Source organism: Pongo abelii, chromosome 12 (genome assembly GCF_028885655.2).
Source record: "Pongo abelii isolate AG06213 chromosome 12, NHGRI_mPonAbe1-v2.0_pri, whole genome shotgun sequence".
Taxonomy (NCBI): Eukaryota; Metazoa; Chordata; class Mammalia; order Primates; family Hominidae; genus Pongo; species Pongo abelii.
Window position 1 is genome coordinate 117,758,295 of NC_071997.2, and position 22,849 is coordinate 117,781,143.

General features: G+C 43.2%; 1 long non-coding RNA gene across 1 annotated transcript in view; it reads left to right on the forward strand.

The window, feature by feature from the left end:
• Positions 1–22,849, forward strand: part of LOC129057758 (uncharacterized) — a 226,882-nt gene that overhangs the window by 35,883 nt on the left and 168,150 nt on the right. The window contains exon 2 of the long non-coding RNA XR_008522512.2: positions 3,106–3,160. This is a non-coding gene — a long non-coding RNA (uncharacterized LOC129057758). The remainder of the gene's footprint in view (positions 1–3,105; positions 3,161–22,849) is intronic.

The window sequence follows — 22,849 nt, forward strand, 5'->3', positions numbered from 1 at the left end:
GCCTACAGAGGCAGGCAGGCCTCCTTTAGCTGTGGTGGGCTCCACCCAGTTGGAGCTTCCTGGCTGCTTTGTTTACCTAAGCAAGCCTGGCCAATGGCGGGCGCCCCTCCCCCAGCCTCGCTGCCACCTTGCTGTTTGATCTCAGACTGCTGTGCTAGCAATCAGCGAGACTCCGTTGGTGTCGGCCCCTCTGAGCCAGGCGTGGGCTATAATCTCCTGGTGCTCTGTTTCCTAAGCCTGTTGGAAAAGCACAGTATCTGGGTGGGAGTGGCCCGATTTTCCAGGTGCCGTCTGTCACCCCTGGAAAGGGAACTCCCTGACCCCTTGTGCTTCCCGAGTGAAGCAATGCCTCGCCCCTGCTTCAGCTGGCGCATGGTGCGCTAACCCACTGACCTGCACCCACTGTCTGGCACTCCCTAGTGAGATGAACACGGTACCTCAGATGGAAATGCAGAAATCACCCGTCTTCTGCGTCGCTCACGCTGGGAGCTGTAGACTGGAGCCGTTCCTATTGGGCCATCTTGGCTCCTCCCCCACTGTTTGTGTTATAGCTCTTTTAGCCTCACCATTTGGTGGGTCCTGAGTTCTTGTCCTGAGACCAGGAAGAATGAGGTATGCAGACAAGTGGAGGGTAAGCAAGAGGAAAAGGAGCTTTATTGAGTGATAGAGGGCACCGACCAATAGGGGGTAGCTCCTTCCCGCTATTGGTGTCCTGAGTGTTCAGCTTCTAGCAGAGAGGAGACCCTGGAGTGGGAAGCTCCTCTCAGAGGGGAGACCCTGGGATAGGTTGCTCCTCTCTGCAGCTGGTCTTCCTGATGTCTGCCCTGCTGTAGCTGAGCCTGGGGCTTTTATGGGTCTTGGAGGGGAGGAAGTACATGGGGATTGGTCCATGGGCAGCCATGCAGGGGCCCAGAAAAGGCAACACAAGTCCCCACTCTGGTCTGTGGGACTGGAAACCTGTCCTCGAGGCTTCAGGCCCTACCTAGCCTGAAGGTGGGGCCTCACTGGGGACCCCACCCCTTCCCTCCAGGAGCCATCTGCCTCCTGCCTCCATCCCTGGTGCCCAGGCTGCTCATGCCATGGGCACCTGCAGGCCAGCACTGAGCTGCCCTAAGCACCTCCTCAGATTACCCCCTCACCCTCCCCCACACTTCTGGGCACCCAAAGTCCAGGGGCTGCGGTGGCAGGGGGCTGGCATGTCAGCGCTGCCCCCAGCGTGTGCACCCCTGCTCCATGTTTCTCTGAGACTGGAGCTGGTCCCCACAGTGGAGAGAAGCCAGGTAGTGGGAGCAGGCACTTCTGAGCCTACAAGAGCATGGGCGGCCTTCCTAGGCCCCCAAGAGCACACAGAGGCCCGGATCCATTATCCTGACTTGGGTGGCTGCAGCTGTGCTCAGGAGGGCAGGGCTGCTGCCTGCTCCCAGTTCCCACTGGCTCCGTGGAGCATGCAGCACTGGCCATGCCCCCTCACAGCCTGGAGCAGGGGCTCCAGGTCCTTGCTGGGCCTCGGCCTGCATCTGGAGTAGGGGTGACACCGCCATGAGCTCCCTACATTGCCCCAGCACTGAGGGGTGGCCTTGGGCTGAGGGGATCGGGTCCCAAGCCTGACTGTAGAGAGTGTCAGGCTCGGCGGTCACTTCCACCTAAGGCAGACCCCAAGACGCAGCCCCAGGTGGCCCTGTGCAGAGCCTCCTCCTGAGGCACAGGAACCCAGCACCCTTGGTGGGGTGGGCACAGTGGCTGCGCCACTAGTCAGGTTCCCGAAGTGGGTGCCGCTCCCACTTGCACCCCGGGCCTCCAAAGTGCAGCCCCAGCTCTGTGTCCCAGACCTGCCCCCAACTCCGTGTGCAAGTGTGGCACCACCCCGGGCCCAGCTCTGCCTCGGGTCCCTCTGCCCAACTGCGTTGCTCCCTCCGCCGTACTGCTTCCCCACTGATGGGCTACCTGGCCTGTTCCCCCTCACAGCAGCCCCCAGGGCGGAAATCTGCGGAGAGGAGGTGGGGTGCTGTCCACCTTCTCCCTGCATGCTCCCTGCAGCGACCAGCATGATGACAGCGGCCACTCCAGATGGCCCACTGCTGCCATTACCTTGACCTCATCAAGTTGATATGTAAAATTAACTATCACGGTAACCAAAACAAGAGATTTTAACATAATGAATACCTTTCAAGTGGTTAGAGTCTTTGAGGATAATTTGTTTTGCTTCACATTGCCTAAATGTTCTGCAGTTTTATCTGCACCCTGAGTGAACCAACTTCTCAGACTTTTGAAAAGGGGGAGGGAAGAGAGATAAGGAGGAGTGGCAGGTGTGAATTCCTCCATAAGGAACCCCCCCGCCCCCCGATATGGTGTGTGAGAGTGTGAGCACAGCTTTTCCTGCCTCCAGAACTGGAAGATGGAAGGCTCACTGGTTTAAGCAGAGCTTTTGGAATCAATGTTTCACCTTATGGAGTCACAATTGAAATACAGTGGGACTCCCAGTGGATAATTCAGAGGTAGGACAATAGAGTCCATCCCAGGCACTCTGAGGTATTTCTAACACTGATTTTCCTGGGAATAAACCACTTGAATGACAGATTAATTAACTAATGATAGCTATAGTTTTTTTGTTTTTGTTTTTGTTTTTACATTGCTTCTGTGATCACATAAATAAAAGCAACTGGGCCAGGTGCTGTGGCTCACGCCTGTAAAACCAGCACTTTGGGAGGCTGAGTCAGGTTGATCACTTGGGTCCAGGAGTTCGAGACCAGCCTGGGCAACATAGCAAAACCCTGTCTCTAGAAAAAAATACAAAAAATTAGGCAGGCGTATACTACAGGTGGTGGTGTACACCTGTAGTTCCAGCTACTCTGGAGGCTGAGGCAGAAGGATTACCTGAGCCCAGGAGGTCAAGGCTGCAGTTAACCTTGATCATGCCACTACACTGCAGCCTGGGCAACAGAGTGAGACCCTGTCTCAAATAATAAAATAAATTGAAAAAAAAAAGCAATTGTTCAGTGCTTCCCAAGTACAGTACTATTTACGATGCTAAATGTTTTCTATACGTTTTTTATTCGATCTAACCAGCAAACAAACCTAGTCTGCATTTTTGTTTCCATTTCACAGATGCCAAAACAGAAACTCAGAGACATTAAGCTACTTGTTCCAGGTTGCAGATCGGGTAAGTGCAGAGCTGAGAAAGACATGCTGGTCTTCTGACCCCAAAGCCCATGGTCTGCTACCTCCACGATTGTCTACACTGCAAGAACAAGCCTCTTGTTACACAGGCTGGTCAGTCATTCCCAAAGACCTTTTAGTGGAATCCCTCTCCTCCTCTGGATGTATCCACACCAGTTTGGAACAACTGTGATTTTGTTGTGATAGTTGAAAAGGATTTGATGATTCTGTATATTATGTTGGTACAAGCAGGCTTTACCTGTAACAAACATCTGTTCTTTCTGGATGACAGCATTATTCTGAGACGGAATAAAAATGCAGAAAAGGGCAGACAATTTCATCCCACAACAATTTTCAGTTTTAGAACGCTTTTGCAAATGGTGCTGAAGGAGGTACCTATTCCATGTGGAATAGACTAGGACATTTTGTTCCTTCTGAACCAACCTGGGGAGAAAAAGAAAGAAAATCCAAGTTTTATTTTAAAAGCATTAAAAGGCTGCTGCTGTGTACTCAGTCACAGCTTTGAGCACCCACACGGCTACACACTGTGGAGATGGAGAGGGAAGAAGGCAGGCTCTGCCTTGTGGGCAGATGACTTAGTTCAGGAGCACTGTTGCGAAAGTGGAAACCCACTCAGCTCAGCTCCAGGATAATGGGGTATTGAAGGAAAGCACAGTCCAGCCAGGTACCCGGGAGTGGGAGAGGGGTACTGGGCAAGTTGCTGTCCGTCCACTTAAGATGAGCTCCATGGTGTCCCACACTTTTGTTCCATCCTGCACATAGCTGCTTTTCGCCTAATTAACTGCCAGGCCCACTACAGGGAAACTCATGCAAATGGAAATATTCCAAAGGATGAATAACCCCCCCAAAACGTGATGGGGGGAATTGCCCATTAACTTTCTGTATAGCTTTAGTTATGTCCAGTATCCCATCTTCAACTCTTACACAAATCTGGGTTTGAGCCCTTGCTCTACTACATGTCAGCTGACTGTGGGCATGTCTTGTGACTCCTCAAAGTCTCAGTTCCCTCTTCGGTAAACTGGAGACCATGGCTCCCAACACAGATACTCACCAGGAGGAGTAAATGAGAGAATGCATGCCGTGTGCTTTGGCAGTACCTAAGCAAAGATACTTTTTGTGATTTTTGTAGCTCTCTAAGTTTGGGGAAGTGAGTTGTTGGTTCCAGGGTGCTGGCTGGGCAGGCTGATGCAAACCCTGGCTCCTTGGGGGCTCTGGGCATGATTCTGTAGGGCTGTTTTCTCAGGAAATCTGGTAAAGGAGGGAGCAAGAGAGAATGCAAGAGCATAACCAAGGAGGAGTGCCAGGAGCCGAACTGGGTCAGGAGCTGGGGTGCAGCATGGAGCCAAATTAAAGGCCCAGAGAGAGTGAAAGTGACCTTCCAGCTCTGATATTTGTGAATCTAGATGGTCTGCTGTCACATGACTCAGAACATGAAATGAGCAAGTGATGTTAGAGGAGTCGTTAGTGTAGAGACCACATCTTTCCTCTTCACTGCTGCATCCCTAGCTCCTGGCACAATGCTCAGCTCATTATAGTGACTCCATAAACACCTGTTGAATACATGAATTCATGGATGAATGACATGGGCATTGTGAGAGTAAACTAACTGGGGCATAAGAAAGGAGCTGTGTAACGTGGAGTAATGGGTGTTACAAGGCACCGGGCATGACAGGGTACTTATGGACAAAACCAGGTAAATTGGTCCAGTAATACCACCACCACCAATACCACCATCCTTATCTTATTAATAGCTTATTAATCTTAAAAATAGCTATTAATAGCTATTTTTACACGCATTTTTGTCAGTGAGCAGAGTCTATATTAAGTTGTCTGCTTTATTTAATTATTACAATTTCCTGGTAGATAGATATCATTATTCTCATTTCACAGATGTGGAAACTGAGGCCAAAAGATTAAACGCCTTTCTGAGGGTGACATAGTCAGTGAGTGGAAAAGTTGTGATTCTAACCCAGATGTGCCTGACTCCAGCCAATGTTATAATGTCTGCCAAATATGCACCCTCTCTGTGTGGACCAAAAGGCCAGCCTTCCAGGTAGCAGCCAAAGTGTCAAAAAACTGGGGCTGCTTGATCCATCTAATCTGAGTCACACCTGGGTTGATCAGCAAACTAAGGGCAGTCATCTAACAGGCTCTGGGTTTAAGAGGGAGAGACCCCTGACCATAATTACACAGGATAGGGAAGAGGGAGAGGTTCCTGGGACCCTGGGGCATCTCTCTCTAGTGAAAAAAGTCTGGAGAAGGATGTGGCTGCCTTGTGAGCAGCTCTTTCCAGATTGGTATTCTTGCACAATGCCTTTGGATGAAGAGGTCATGGGCGTCGGGACAGCCAGTGGACTGTTGACTGTTGAGTTGGAGGCTTTGGCTGGATACACTGGACTGTTCTTATAAAATCATAGTAAGTAATGTATAAGTATGGCATATGAGACATCTCTATATTTATATCTAGGTGGAGGATCTCATGAAGAGTGAGGAGATCCATAAATGACCTGAGCTTAGTTTCTCCTGAGCACACCGTCTTGGGAATACCTCCTTGGAGTTGCCTCCTGAAACCCCCAGAAGTAGCTTGGGGAGACTTATAATGAAGAGTGAGGAGTTAATGATATGGGTAGGGATAGCACAAAGTCAAAATCCTAAATTAAAGTTAATAGGACCCCATTGCAACCTTCAGGCCGGTGAGACCAGGGGTTGTTTGGGTCACAAGGAAAAAGGATTTTGCTTTGCTTGAGCCAGAGATAACTGGTTGATTGAGGGATCTTTGGCATATGTATGAGAAGACCACCAAGAGACAGACATAATTCAGGAAAAAGAGTCAGCCATCTCTGCATGGTGGCCCGTTTTTATCCAGAGAATGAAAAGTGGCTGTAAATTCCTTGGCAGCTGTCCATCAAGGGCTGGGTTTATTTCTCAACCATTTAGATCAGGATGGGCTTTGTGACCAACAGAAGAATGTTTGGAAGGGATGCTATTACAGCTCCTAAGAAATTGAAAGCTTGTACTTCCTGGATATTTCAATTTTCTTTCTGAGAGCTCCAAACGCCCATGTGGAAGTGTGACTATCCTGAAACTGTCATGCTGAAAGGTTACAGGTGGACTTCTCGGTCCAACAGTTCAGCTGAGCCCAATCTTCCAGCCACCCCCACCAGGGCGCCAGACATGAGAGTGAAGCCATCAGGTCTTCCAAACCAACCCATCCACCAGCTGAATTTTGCTGAGTGATTTCAGTTGATGGCTTTTGGAGCAGAAGACTTACCCAGCTGAGACTTGCCCAAGTTCTTGACCCATAAATTGTGAGATATAATCAAATGGCTGTTTTTTAAAAAGCCACTGAGTTTTGGAGTGATTTGTTATTCAGTAATAGATAACCAGATTAATCATCCTTCAGCCCTCTTTCTTGCCTAAACTGGGGAGATCTTCAAGTGTTGGTCAAACAAGGACAATGTTTCTGGAGAGATGCAGGAGTATAACTGGCACGTGAAAGTATTTAGGGATGGCTGTGGCTCTGAGATTGAAATCTCTGGAGACTGAGACATTGTCTTCATCAGTTCAGATTTAACACCTTATCTCTAGGTGCATGTGAGCTCTTGGGCTTAAAGGGACACGGTTGACCAGTTCTGGAGGAGAAAGGACTGTCTTCTTTCAGCCATAAGTCTTCTAGTAATGTCGAAGGAGGAATCTCTGTTCTCTTTCTTGGATGGAACATGGCTGTGGTGTTCATGGTATGATGGGACTTGCTTCTGGGGAAGAGGGTCTGGCTCATGGAATGAGAGTGGGGCTTGTTCTCCTTTTCCTCCTCATATTTTTGAACCTATAAGGTCAGATTGAAGTCTGCTATTCTTTATTCTATATCAAAGTCAAACAACAGTGAGAAAAGCATGGCTTATTTGTCAATATAATAGTTGTAAAAAATCATGCTGAATAAGTTTGAATTACTGTAAACATCATTTTATTTGTAAGTACTTATTAGTTATGTACTCTGTGCCTGGCCTTTGGAGCTAGAAACTAGCTCTACCGAGACAACTAAGACACAGTCCTGCCCTTAAAGTGCTAACCGCCTGCTAGAAAGTTAAGATGTGTAAGAGAATTGCAACACAGAATGGTGAGTGGCACAAGGAGGGCCAATCCAGGGGCTGCAGAAACCCAGGGGAGGAAAGGGGACATCCTCCAAGAACATCGTGGGAATGAGTTGGACAGATCAGATAAAATGGAACCTAGAGCTCTTTCATAAAATGAAGAGCTTCAGGAATTGAGTGTGTCATAACTCAGGCTCTGCTACTTCAGAAGTAACAGCAGGGATGATGGCAAGAGGTTTGGGTTAGTAGTGAGCACCATGATGTCCTGTGTCCTTGGAAAGGAGGAGGAAAGGTGGCCCTGGCAGATCACAGCCGAGACCTCAGAAAGGAGTGGTGGCTTCTGCTTGGCTCTTAGGGACCTGAAAGTGATAGTGATGATGGTGACATTCTTACTTATGATCTCTTTTAAATTCCCCCACATTTATGAGAAAGGAAATATCATATCCTGCTTTGTAGGTGGTGACACTGAGGCTGAGAATAGTTAATTGTTTGGATGAAGGCCACACAACTAGTTAGTGGCTCAGATAGTTTTCTTATTTCATCCCAGCCTGGGATGAAATTTCATATTCCTACTTTTCAGAAGAAACAAGCTTGGTTAGAGTTAAAGCCTTTGAGATTAATCTGGTACTTTATCATTTTACAGAGTTTTATAGTCAGATTTTCCAGGATTGGAGAGGATTCTGAGGTCACCTAGTCAGTCCAACAACTTAAAACTGCATTGCACTTTTCCTACTTGAGAGGAGATTAGAAAAGTGATGGTGGAGATGACCTTCACTTCAGTTTTCTATTTTGCAGAGCTTGATCATCATATCAAATTGCAGTTCATTCTGCTTTTTTCACCCCTTACGTGATGCACATTTTCTCATGTTTCACTTCACCTCCAGGAGGATTGAAATTTACTGGTATATAAAATTGTGTATTCTCTGTGATCCCGATTTTGTTATGTGATCAAGAAGACCAGAAAGAAATACATCCAAATGATAAAAGTCATCATCTCTGTGTTATGGACCAACTACTGATTTTTATGTCTGTTTTTATATTTTCTTCTGTACAGTCGAAATTTTTTACAGTGCCAAGCACATTATGTGGAAGTGTTTCACTACAGACTGGCAGTCTGCATTTCAGATCTAAATCTTCAAATCCTATCTCAATCCAGGAGGTTCAGAGATAGGGTCCTTTTCCCCAGAAGACAGTGGGTGAAATTGATGGAGATCAAAGTCGTCTTTGTGCTTAATCCACACACACCAGGCTGAAAAGTCTTTGTGAGTGCCAAATGGAAGTCCTACCTTTCTCACCTTCTCTCTCAGAGATGTTGAAAAAGATTAAAGTGACAAAGTCAACAAGTTTCTTTGAACTTTCTCGAAGAAAGGATGGATGCAGGACAAAATGTTATTTATTTCTATCAGTAAAAGAAGGAGCTACTAGGGAGACCTCTGTTGTGCTAGCTTTATTGATATGCCCATTATGTTTATAATATTAATACTGATACCCCCATTAAGTCAATTCCCATACCAACCACCATAGGGAAACTGACATTTGACCTTGTTATTTCCTTGCTTGAAACCTTTCTAGTACTTCCCATTGCCTGCAGGATAAAATTCAACTCTGTGTTATGGAACGCAAATTATCTACTGACACCCTCTGCTCTGAGCATTAAACCTCAGCAAGTCCTACCACACCTTGGGGCCTTTGCATATGCTTGGCCCTACATCCAAAATGCCTTTTCTCCTCTAGTATACTTTGAAAACGCCTGTGTAACCTTCAAAATCATGATTCAGAGACCTCCTTCTTAGAAGAAGCTTTCTTGGGCCAGGCGTGGTGGCTCATGCCTGTAATCCCAGCATTTTTGGAGGCTGAGGTGGGCGGATCACAAGGACAGGAGTTCGAGACCAGCCTGACCAATATGGTGAAACCCCGTCTCTACTAAAAATATAAAAATTAGCCAGGCGTGGTGGTGCGTGCCTATAATCCCAGCTACTCAGGAGGCTGAGGCAGGAGAATCGCTTGAACCCTTGAGGCGGAGGTTGCAGTGAGCTGAGATCGTACCACTGCACTCTAGCCTAGGCAACAGAGCGAGACTCCATTTCAAAAAAAAAAAAAGAGAGAAAAGAAAGAAGTCTTCTTGGGTCTCCCTTCCCATTCTAAATGAATCCCATGCTTCATTATTACATCAGTACTTCACATCTCCCTCTATTACATGAAACACAATGTGCTGCATTTACTTGCTTGTTTTTCTGTGTTCCCAACTGAACTATAATCTCTTTGATGGAAAGCATGGTGTCTCATTTGTCACTCTATTCTTAGTGCCCAGCAAATGACTGACACAGAGGATTCATGCCAAGGAAATTTGTTGAACTCAACTGTTGAACTGTATATGAGCGGAATATCAGGATCCGATATAATTTGGCTCTGTGCCCCCACCTCATCTTGAATTGTAATCCCCAGGAGTTGAGGGAGGGACTTGGTGGGAAGTGATTGGATTATGGGGGCAGTTTCCCCCAGGCTGTTCTTGTGATAGTGAGTGAGTCTCACAAGATCTGATGGTTTAAAAATGTGTAGGAGTTCCTCACTCTTTCCTGCTGCCATGTAAGACATGCCTTGCTTCCTCTTCACCTTCCACCATGATTGTAAGTTTCCTGAGGCCTCCCCAGCCATATGGAACTGTGAGTCAATTTAACCTCTTTTCTTTAAAGATGACCCAGTCTCAGGTAGTTCTTTATAGCAGTGTGAAAATGGACTAATACAGGATCCCAGTGGTGTAAGCCTTGAAACAACATATAGAAGAGAGAAACATCTTGATGGACAAACATAGAAGTGTCTCTGTATAATTTATAATTTGGTCATATACCATAAATATGATTGTTTAGTGTCATTCTTGCTTGTTTGAATTATGATGCAACAATCCTAGCCACTCCAGTTGAAAGCTCGAGCTGTTGTGAAATATTGCTCCATTCCTCCATGAAACAGACTGAGAAGAAATGAAGTTGCAGAGAGACATTCAGACAGACAGCTACCTGCACAGTCGTTGGCCTTGAACATCAGTATTGTACTGGCAGGCAGAGATATTCTGCCAGCCCACTTTACAGTGAGGGGCATTTTGAAGGAAGGTCTCCAGGCACTCGACTATGGGCTCAGTCAGCAATGATGAAGGTAGCTGATAGCTCAATGCCGCAGTGACATGGAAATCACCTCAGACTTCAGATGGGACTTGGGCTTACTAGACAGCCAAGAATCAGTCTCTGATGTTATTGGAACACAACTTGTGTTTCTGTCACCAAGTCCCAGTCCAAGTCAAACTCTGGGAGAGACACCTTCACAAAAATTTTATATAGGTGGATTTCCCTTATATCCTTTAGATTTCAGCCTCCTTCAAATTAGCATGACTAAAATGGCACATTATCAGCAGAAAGGGCACACTGGTTTGCATGGTTTGCCATTGATTCTGAGAAACACTAGGTCCTATTCTGCTCAACGGACTTTTTTGTTGTTGTGGATATGTTACATATTCCATGATCAGACTTCTGGGTGTTCAATGCCAAACCTCAAAACTTTTGTATCAGATAAGACAAAGCAAACACTCCTATCTTTTCAACTTCTACTGTCTGTGTGGAGTGGAGGGGAGCAGGTGGAACAGGCTACAAGGCTCAAGGGCTCGTGTGCCTAATAGAGGTAGTTATTAGAGCAGGAGTTGTTCAAATAGAGGTACCTATTATGAAAAGGTATGGCTGTTCAAAGTCACTCTGCCTCAAATAATTGTTTGGAGACTAAAGGTGGAGGGGCAGATTTGTAATTCTCTATCTTTAAATATCTCTCTGTATTTTAAAAGTAATACGTGTTCATTTTGTTTGAAAAACTTCAGTTAGCACAAATTCATACAAAGTAAAATGTAAAACATTCATTGTTTCCAATTTTTACCAACAAACTTCATTCCTAGAGGTAAGGACTAGGTAAGGATACCATTTTCTGTGTATCCTTCTGGGCTTTTTCTGTGTGTATATGTGTGTGTGTGTGTATAAAAATTTTGGGGGGATCACATAAATGGCATCATACTATACATAATATATCAGGGTCCCAATAGGAAACAAATGGCATGTCGGAATTAGGATAACTTAAAGAGGGTTTAGTTGGTTACAAGGGATTATTTACAAAGATATGGGTGATCTATTGGGGACTCACGAAAGATTGAGCAGGAAATTGGGGCTTGTGGCAGCAGAGCTGTGCGTAGCCCTAAGTCTGAAGGAATGAGAGGAAGGAATAGTTACTGGAATGGTAAGGGGAATGTTCTGCAGAGAAGAATGCTTTTTGGTTGGGGGCACACAGCCAGCGTGAGACAGCCTTGCAGTGAGGGAGCCAAGGTAATGAACACTTGGATCTCTTTCCTTCACTTTCTCTGATGTGCTTCTGGGGCATCCAAGCAGCCGATTCCAACAGGAGGCCAGAGGGCCGGTTGACAGACCTGTCTCTAAGATGCAGGGCAGGGGGCAGGGTACCAGAGTGGAGAATGGACCTGCAGCACATGTGTTGGTCTCAGCTTGCTTTTTACATTTAACAATAGATCATGATTGTATTGTCATTTAAAAGAATACTCCATAGTATTCAGTTGTACTGTTCATCTCATCACTTACTAAAAATCATTTAGGTTATTTCAGGGTTTTTGCTATTACCAAAAAGGCACTATGAACATTTTTGTAGAAATAATTTTGTGTGGTTGTCCAGTTCACCAATACAATAAATTGCTTAAAGTAGAATTGCTGATTTGAAGAGTGTGTGCATTTTAATATAGATAGTTTCTATCAAATTACATTCTACCAGTAGCTTTCTGATATCCCCTCAACCAACACTGGGTATTGTTCATCATGAAATCCTTGCCATTCTGACAAGTGAGAAAGGATTTATTGGGATTTTTTCACTCTGAGTTCAGTTGAGCATCTTCACATGGTCATTGAACATTTAATTCTATCCGTATGTGGTGCTTGAGATCTATTACTTGGCTTTCTCATGTGGATATAAGGTTTTCCATATTTGTAAGAGCTATTTGTCTATTAAGGAAATTATCCTTGTGTCTGTGATATGACTTGTAAATCTTTTCCCACACAGATCTTTATTTGTCTTTTGGTTTTGTTTATGGTTTTCCCCTATTCTAGTTATATTATATAGAACTATATATATTTTCTCCTGTTATATAATATATAATATATTATAGTTCTCCTATATTATAGTTATTCATTTTTATCAAAAGTAATTTGTTGCTATTTTTCTTTGTGACTTCTTGTTTATATAGGTTGCTTAAAATTTTTTCCTCATTGTGTGATTATAAATACATTATTTTTTCCTTGATATTTCCTCCCTCCCATCTTTCCTTCCTTCCTTCTTTCCTTCCCTCCTTCCCTCCTTCCATCCTTCCTTCCTTCCTTCCATCCTTCCTTCCTTCCTTCCATCCTTCCTTCCTTCCTTCCCTCCCTCCCTTCTTCTTTCCATGTGTTTTTATCTTCAATCTAGTTTTAATTAATTTGTATACAAGAATAAGGTAGTAATCCAGTTTAGTTTTATCAAATATCTGGCCTATTGTCACAACACTGTTGATTACATTATCTTTTTTGTCATTGGTTTAAAATATTTCCTTTAACATTGCTTAAATTTTCATATGGACTTGAATGTATGTTTGAGTTTTTGGAGGTATTCTGTTGCTCTGTCTATTCCTGAACCAATATCAAGTTGTTCTGATCATTGTAACTTTATAACATATTTTCATATCTGGTGTTAGTCTTCCCCATTATTCATAAGATTTTTTTTCCAATTTTCCTAGTGTTTTATCCACAATAAACTATAAAATCATTGAGGTCTAGTTCTAAACATAACTTCTTGACATTTTGACTAACGCTTGCAAAATATTTTAGAGAGATAGGTCCAAGAATATTAACAGCAGCATTGTGTGCAAAGCCTGAATGCCGATTAACAAGATGATATATCAAAACACATAAAATGAATCAGTGAGAAAGAATGTATTGGTGTTATCTGCATCAAAGTGGATGACTCTTACAAACATAATATTAGGTAAAAAAGAGTAAGTCACAAAGGAAGACAATGTTATATGTATGTGTCTCTATATATATATGTGCACGTGTATGTATATTTCTGTGTATAACATGAGACAGTATATTTTGCTTAGTAATATATATTTAAGTAGTAAAAGAAAAAAATGCATGAAAATGATAAGCACAAATTCAAGATTGTTGTTACTCATGATAGGATGCGGGGGATACAGCCAAAAAATAGATACAGATGCCTTCCCCTGTACTGGTATTGTTTTACTTTTTTTTTTTGAGAAGGAGTTTCACTCTTGTTGCCCAGGCTGGAGTGCAATAGCGTGGTCTTGGCTCACTGCAACCTCTGCCTCCCAGGTTCAAGTGATTCTCCTGCCTCAGCTTCCCCAGTAGCTGGGATTACAGGCACCCGCCACCACGCCCAGCTAATTTTTATATTTTTAGTAGAGACAATGTTTCACTATGTTGGCCAGGCTGGTCTCGAACTCCTGATCTCAGGTGATCTGCCCACCTTGGCTTCCCAAAGTGTTGGGATTACAGGTGTGAGCCACCATGCCCATCCTTGTTTTACTTCTTAAAGCTAAGATACAGAAGAATTTTCTGTGTTATTCTTTTTTGTTGTTGTTGTTTTTTTGTTTTGAGTCAGGGTTTCCAGCTGTTGTCCAGGCTGGAGTGCAGCAGTGCGATCTCAGCTCACTGTGGCCTCCATTTTCCCAGGCTTAAGCAATTCTCCAGCCTCCCAAGGAGCTTGAACTACAGGTGCGAGCCACCAATGCCTGGCTGATTTTTGTATTTTTTTTTTTTATCTTTTTATTATTATTATTATTATTATTATTATTATACTTTAGGTTTTATGGCACATGTGCGCAATGTGCAGGTAAGTTACATATGTATACATGTGCCATGCTAGTGCGCTGCACCCACCAACTCGTCATCTAGCATTAGGTATATCTCTCAATGCTATCCCTCCCCCCACCCCACAACAGTCCCCGAAGTGTGATGTTCCCCTTCCTGTGTCCATGTGTTCTCATTGTTCAATTCCCACCTATGAGTGAGAATATGCGGTGTTTGGATTTTGTTCTTGCGATAGTTTACTGAGAATGATGATTTCCAATTTCATCCATGTCCCTACAAAGGACATGAACTCATCCTTTTTTATGGCTGCATAGTATTCCATGGTGTATATGTGCCACATTTTCTTAATCCAGTCTATCATTGTTGGACATTTGGGTTGGTTCCAAGTCTTTGCTGTTGTGAATAATGCCGCAATAAACATACGTGTGCATGTGTCTTTATAGCAGCATGATTTATAGTCCTTTGGGTATATACCCAGTAATGGGATGGCTGGGTCGAATGGAATTTCTAGTTCTAGATCCCTGAGGAATTGCCACACTGACTTCCACAAGGGTTGAACTAGTTTATAATCCCACCAACAGTGTAAAAGTGTTCCTATTTCTCCACATCCTCTCCAGCACCTGTTGTTTCCTGACTTTTTAATGATTGCCATTCTAACTGGTGTGAGATGGTATCTCATTGTGGTTTTGATTTGCATTTCTCTGATGGCCAGTGATGGTGAGCATTTTTTCATGTGTTTTTTGGCTGCATAAATGTCTTCTTTTGAGAAGTGTCTGTTCATGTCCTTCGCCCACTTTTTGATGGGGTTGTTTGTTTTTTTCTTGTAAATTTGTTTGAGTTCATTGTAGATTCTGGATATTAGCCCTTTGTCAGATGAGTAGGTTGCGAAAATTTTCTCCCATTTTGTAGGTTGCCTGTTCACTCTGATGGTAGTTTCTTTTGCTGTGCAGAAGCTCTTTAGTTTAATTAGATCCCATTTGTCAATTTTGGCTTTTGTTGCCATTGCTTTTGGTGTTTTAGACAGGAAGTCCTTGCCCATGCCTATGTCCTGAATGGTAATGCCTAGGTTTTCTTCTAGGGTTTTTATGGTTTCAGGTCTAACATTTAAGTCTTTAATCCATCTTGAATTGATTTTTGTATAAGGTGTAAGGAAGGGATCCAGTTTCAGCTTTCTCCATATGGCTAGCCAGTTTTCCCAGCACCATTTATTAAATAGGGAATCCTTTCCCCATTTCTTGTTTTTGTCAGGTTTGTCAAAGATCAGATACTTGTAGTTATGTGGCGTTATTTCTGACGGCTCTGTTCTGTTCCATTGATCTATATCTCTGTTTTGGTACCAGTACCATGCTGTTTTGGTTACTGTAGCCTTGTAGTATAGTTTGAAGTCAGGTAGTGTGATGCCTCCAGCTTTGTTCTTTTGGCTTAGGATTGACTTGGCAATGCGGGCTCTTTTTTGGTTCCATATGAACTTTAAAGTAGTTTTTTCCAGTTCTGTGAAGAAAGTCATTGGTAGCTTGATGGGGATGGCATTGAATCTGTAAATTACCTTGGGAAGGATGGCCATTTTCATGATATTGATTCTTCCTACCCATGAGCATGGAATGTTCTTCCATTTGTTTGTATCCTCTTTTATTTCCTTGAGCAGTGGTTTGTAGTTCTCCTTGAAGAGGTCTTTCACATCCCTTGTAAGTTGGATTCCTAGGTATTTTATTCTCTTTGAAGCAATTGTGAATGGGAGTTCACTCATGATTTGGCTCTCTGTCTGTCTGTTATTGATGTATACGAATGCTTGTGATTTTTGCACATTGATTTTGTATCCTGAGACTTTGCTGAAGTTGCTTATCAGCTTAAGGAGATTTTGGGCTGAGACAATGGGGTTTTCTAGATATACTATCATGTCATCTGCAAACAGGGACAATTTGACTTCCTCTTTTCCTAATTGAATACCCTTGATTTCCTTCTCCTGCCTAATTGCCCTGGCCAGACCTTCCAACACTATGTTGAATAGAAGTGGTGAGAGAGGGCATCCCTGTCTTGTGCCAGTTTTCAAAGGGAATGCTTGCAGTTTTTGCCCATTCAGTATGATATTGGCTGTGGGTTTGTCATAAATAGCTCTTATTATTTTGAGATACGTCCCATCAATTCCTAATTGATTGAGAGTTTTTAGCATGAAGGGTTGTTGAATTTTGTCAAAGGCCTTTTCTGCATCTATGGAGATAATCATGTGGTTTTTGTCTTTGGTTCTGTTTATATGCTGGATTACATTTATTGATTTGCGTATATTGAACCAGCCTTGCATCCCAGGGATGAAGCCCACTTGATCATGGTGGATAAGCTTTTTGATGTGCTGCTGGATTCTGTTTGCCAGTATTTTATTGAGGATTTTTGCATCAATGTTCATCAAGGATATTGGTCTAAAATTCTCTTTTTTTGTTGTGTCTCTGCCAGGCTTTGGTATCAGGATGATCCTGGCCTCATAAAATGAGTTAGGGAGGATTCCCTCTTTTTCTATTGATTGGAATAGTTTCAGAAGGAATGGTACCAGCTCATCCTTGTACCTCTGGTAGAATTCGGCTGTGAACCCATCTGGTCCTGGACTTTTTTTGGTTGGTAAGCTGTTGATTATTGCCACAATTTCAGCTCCTGTTATTGGTCTATTCAGAGATTCAACTTCTTCCTGGTTTAGTCTTGGGAGGGTGTATGTGTTGAGGAATTTATCCATTTCTTCTAGATTTTCTAGTTTATTTGCATAGAGGTGTTTGTAATATTCTCTGATGGTAGTTTGTATTTCTGTGGGATCAGTGGTGATATCCCCTTTATCATTTTTTATTGCATCTATTTGATTCTTCTCTCTTTTTTTCTTTATTAATCTTGCTAGCGGTCTATCAATTTTGTTGATCCTTTCAAAAAACCAGCTCCTGGATTCATTAATTTTTTGAAGGGTTTTTTGTGTCTCTATTTCCTTCAGTTCTGCTCTGATTTTAGTTATTTCTTGCCTTCTGCTAGCTTTTGAATGTGTTTGCTCTTGCTTTTCTAGTTCTTTTAATTGTGATGTTAGGGTGTCAATTTTGGATCTTTCCTGCTTTCTCTTGTGGGCATTTAGTGCTATAAATTTCCCTCTACACACTGCTTTGAATGCATCCCAGAGATTCTGGTATGTTGTGTCTTGGTTCTCGTTGGTTTCAAAGAACATCTTTATTTCTGCCTTCATTTCGTTATGTACCCAGTAGTCATTAAGGGCAGCCAGAGAGAAAGGTCGGGTTACCATCAAAGGGAAGCCCATCAGACTAACAGCGGATCTCTCGGCAGAAACCCTACAAGCCAGAAGAGAGTGGGGGCCAATATTCAACATTCTTAAAGAAAAGAATTTTCAACCCAGAATTTCATATCCTGCCAAACTAAGCTTCATAAGTGAAGGAGAAATAAAATACTTTACAGACAAGCAAATGCTGAGAGATTTTGTCACCACCAGGCCTGCCCTAAAAGAGCTCCTGAAGGAAGCGCTAAACATGGAAAGGCACAACCGGTACCAGCCACTGCAAAATCATACCGAAATGTAAAGACCATCGAGACTAGGAAGAGACTACATCAACTAACGAGCAAAATATCCAGCTAACATCATAATGACAGGATCAGATTCACACATAACAATATTAACTTTAAATGTAAATGGACTAAATGCTCCAATTAAAAGACACAGACTGGCAAATTGGATAAAGACTCAAGACCCATCAGTGTGCTGTATTCAGGAAACCCATCTCACGTGCAGAGACACACATAGGCTCAAAATAAAAGGATGGAGGAAGATCTACCAAGCAAAGGGAAAACAAAAAAAGGCAGGGGTTGCAATCCTAGTCTCTGATAAAACAGACTTTAAACCAACAAAGATCAAAAGAGACAAAGAAGGCCATTACATAATGGTAAAGGGATTAATTCAACAAGAAGAGCTAACTATCCTAAATATATATGCACCCAATACAGGAGCACCCAGATTCATAAAGCAAGTCCTGAGTGACCTACAAAGAGACTTAGACTCCCACACATTAATAATGGGAGACTTTAACACCCCACTGTCAACATTAGACAGATCAACGAGACAGAAAGTCAACAAGGATACCCAGGAATTGAACTCAGCTCTGCACCAAGCGGACCTAATAGACATCTACAGAACTCTCCACCCCAAATCAACAGAATATACATTTTTTTCGGCACCACACCACACCTATTCCAAAATTGACCACATACCTGATTTTTGTATTTTTGTAGACAGGGTTTCTGCATGTGCCCAGGCTGGTCTCAAACTCCTGAGCTCGAAGTGATCCACTTGCCTCAGCCTCTCAAAGTGTTGGGGTTACAGGCATGAGCCTCTGCGCCTGGTCTGTTATTCTTCAAGCTCTTTTGCATGCCTTTGATGTTGATAATTGTTTTTAATTTAAAAGTTCTACAGAGTACATAAGATAAATCAACATAAAATGGGAAAATATACTTATTCTCAGATGAGGAATGTCACTATCATAATATTTTCAATTCTCCATGACTCCCAGTATATTTATTATTTCCCTTAACACATTGTATTGAGACTGTTTAAATATTTCTGTGATTATATGTTTATAAAACTATAAACACAAAACCGAGGTTAAAATAGGAAAATGCCTGACAATTTAAGGAGCAGCTCCCTCTCTATTGGAGAAATTTCAAAGAATTAAATGGATTTGACTAGATAAAATTTAAAAAAAAATCTTCAATACTACAGAAACATCATAAAAAATTCAAAAGACAAATGCGAAATTAGAAAATATTTATAGTGATATGGTAAAGGAGTCATGTACTTAATATGTCAAAATGTTCACACCAATCAATAAGAAAACATTAAAACTCCGATAAGTAATGAGCAAAAGACCTGAACGGGAACTTCACTGAAGAATAAATACCAATGGCCAATAAACAAAGCAAGCTTAACCTTATTAAAGTCAATTAAAACAGCAAGGCAAGTATTTTTCTTGGTAAATAAGCAAAGATTAAAGATAATATAAAAATATTGGCAAAAGCCATGAGGCAGGTACTTGCACAGACTGCTAGAGGGGATTTCATGTGCTAAACGTTTTGGAAAGTAATGAGAAAATATCTCCAGAGCCTTAAAATAGATAATTCTTCAAAGTGGTAATTCATTTTAGAGAGCCATCCTGAGCAAGTAGACTTAAAAATTCAGTCAAATATTAATTTGTGTGAATATTCATCCAAGTTTGCATGTTTATTTACTCCACAAAGTCTTCAGGGACAAAGATGTAATCAATACACTTGACTTTTTTCTTGATTATGTTTTCATGACATCTTTGTTGCTCTAAATCCCCACTTCTAGTGGAAAAGCTGCTGTGTAGATATATTGTTCTCACCTTCAGAAGCAAGAGGATGAGACATGCTCATTTGTTGCTTGGGAAAAACACATGAGTCCCTTAACCACCCAGGAGAAATCCGTGTTCTTCCTGAATCCTCGTGCTTCTGCCTGAGGTTTTCTCCCATCCTTTGCTACCATATAAAGCAGGGCTTCTTAGCCTCGGCACGATTAATATTGGAGCTGGGCAATTCCCTTTTTTTTTTTTTTTGAGATGGAGTCTTGCTCTATCACCCAGGCTGGAGTGCAGTGGCACGATCTCAGCTCACTGCAACCTCCGCCTCCCGGGTTCAATCGATTCTTCTGCCTCAGTCCCCCCAGTAGCTGGGACTATAGGTGCCCGCCGCCACGCCCGGCTCGTTTTTGAAGTTTTAGTAGATACGGAGTTTCACCATATTGGCCGGGCTGGTCTTGAACTCCTGACCGCGTGATCTGCCCGCCTCGGCCTCCCAAAGTGCTGGAATTACAGGCGTCAGCCACTGCGCCCAGCCCCTTTGTGGTGGGGCTTTCTTGGGCACTGCAGGCCATGTAATAGTATCCCTGACCTCTACCCATTAAATGACAGTAGATGACAGAATGTCTCTGTACATTCCCGAAAGTCTCCTAAGGGAGGGGGAACATTGTTCCCTGTTGAGAATCACTGGTTTCAAGCGTTAGTCTTACCTAGCATAGGTATTTTGTTTCCCTGGGTTGGGAACATAGGTCCTTCCAGGGGAGGAGTGTTGATGTCACATTATAGGAAGAGTGTGTGGGATGGGATAGTATCTAAGTGGCTGGCTTTGGAAACTGCTATCCATCTGCCACACCAGCTCTGTCACAAACCCACTGTGCATTCTTGGGGTGTCCTTTTCCTCTCTGGGTCTCAGTTTCTCCACCAGCAAAATGAAGAATTCGAGCTCAAATCAGTGGTTTTTAAGAAGCATGTCATGGCCTATGTAGGGGCTGCTGTGAGATAAAGGGCTCAGGGAGGAGGATACCCCTCTTTCTTCTTCCAAAGAAACTGTACTTTTCTGTTTTACATTTTGGTCTTTCAGGTGAGTCTTGTAACAACGTGATCATGTAAATGCATGGCAATATATTCTAATGATGCTAATTCTGTGACGGCTGTGTGAGGTCCTGAGGACAAGTGCACACCCTGGTGTGAGAAGAGATGGAATTTTCCATGGAAGGGAATAGGCCCCCTAGTGTGAGGGGGCATGGAGTTTTTCATGGAAGGGAATGAGTGTTGCTAGGGAGAGTGTTAGCTGTAGGGCAGGAAACTTGCCTTTGGCCTGGCTGAGACCAATGGGTAAGACTTGGGGGCACAGAGGAGCCATGGAGTGTTCTGCTCTTGTTGGTGAGCCACTCCTGAGAAATGGAGGCAGATATGGGGCCAAAAACACCCCAGTTACTTTGATTTTCACCGGGAATAGCAGTGAGCAGCCAACAGCAGGGGCAAGAGCTGTGGGGTCCTGCAGCCTCAGTGTGGGTGTATTTGAGTTTTATTCTTGTTACAAGAGGGACCAGGGTGGACCCTGTGTATACAAAAAGAGCTGTGGTCTATCCTCAAGGCCGCATTAGGGGCATCAGCATTAGACATCTGAAGAAACAGCTGTGCCTGTTGGAGGCTGGACTTAAGGGGCCAGAGAGCCTTACTGTAGAGCCACTCTACCTAGTCATTTTGTTTCCCTAGAATGGGAGCATTTTAGAAACAACTAGTACCACACTGTATGTAGGACCGGGACAGACAGCAGGTCAAGAGACAGTCGAGCTCCACTTTCAGAAATGAATCGTTTTAAAATAAAGTATACTGCCAGGGGACTCTGCAGTTCTGACATTCTCATGGTGGGGGGTTCTGACCAAAGGTAGCACATCTCAGTGAGGAGTACTTTGCCTCACTGACTCGATAAAATGGGTCTCAGGTTTGTCTGGGTCAAGAACCAGATAACTCCAGTTCCCAATCTGTGTCTGCCTTCCTGCCTCTCTATCATAATGCTGAGCTACTCGCATTTTTTAACAAATGTTCACAGACAAAGCCAAACATCGGTCTGTCTTTGCTCTTTGTTTTAAGTAGATGCTGTTATTAATGTTTTATGTAGATGCTGTCACAGAGAAAAAATATCCTTAAAAAGTTATTACTTTTTTTTCTCTTAACATGACCAAAGATTTTGCAGAGATGTGGAGGTGAGAAAAATCTCCTGGCTTTTCATCCTTTGAAATGTGAAAAGTAGCTTTAATAGTGTTATTTGCCATTTTTGCTCTTTTTCAGGTCCATTGTTTTTTTGAGCCCGACTGAAACCATGATAAGATCCACAGTTCTCAGGGTGAGCCTGACTTCAGAGCTCAGTGATCTGAAGGATAGAGATCGTTCAGAAAAAGAACTCATTAGCATGACTCAGGAGTCTTGGAAGGTAATCATTTCAAGATGAAGGGTTGAGAACAACACTGGGCTTTTGTCATAACTGAAGGAATCTCTTTGCTGGGCAACCTGACAATTTCCAAAGCTGCTTCACTGCTGGGCTCATCATCAGGAGCTATTTTAGGTAGCCCTGAACATCTGGCTGTAAGGGTTTTGCCAAGTCAGACTTGAAGAGGCAAAGTTGTGTGTTCTCACATTCTTTTCCAATTGGGCAGTGCTATGCTTTGAATATCTGTCCCCTCCAAAAGTCACGTTGAAATTTAATCCATAATGTGGTAGCACGGAAAGGTGGTTCATATAAGAGATGATTAGGTCATGAGAGCTCTGGCCTCCTGAATGCATTAATCCATTTGTAGATTAGTGGGTTGCCATGGGAGTAGGACTGGTGGCTTTATAAGAAGAGGAAGAGAGACCAGAGGGACACGCTAAGCGCTCCCCAACTATGTGAGGCCCTGCACTGCCTCGGGACTCTGTAGAGAGTTCCCACCAACCAGGAGGCTCTCACTGGATGCAGCTCTTGACCTTGGACTTCTCAGCCTCCATAACTGTAAAGAATAAATTCCTTTTCTTATAAGTTACCAAGTTTCAGGTATTGTGTTATAAGCAACAGAAAACAGATGAATACAGGTAGATAAAGAGATTGTGTTTAGAATTTTCGGAAGCCAGGAAAATGCACTGTTCCTCAGGTGTGGTTTTTGGATGGGGTTGCCAGGGCAAGTCAGCATGTTGCTTAGAAAAGCAAATCGGAGTCGCTATGACTACCATTGCTACTACCCCTATTAACTACTGCTGCTACATGGATATAATTTATTAAAACTGCCAGTGTAATAGTCATCAGGGTTCAAAAGATGATTAGGACATTGTCTCTGCCTAGGAAAATAGACTAGCTTCA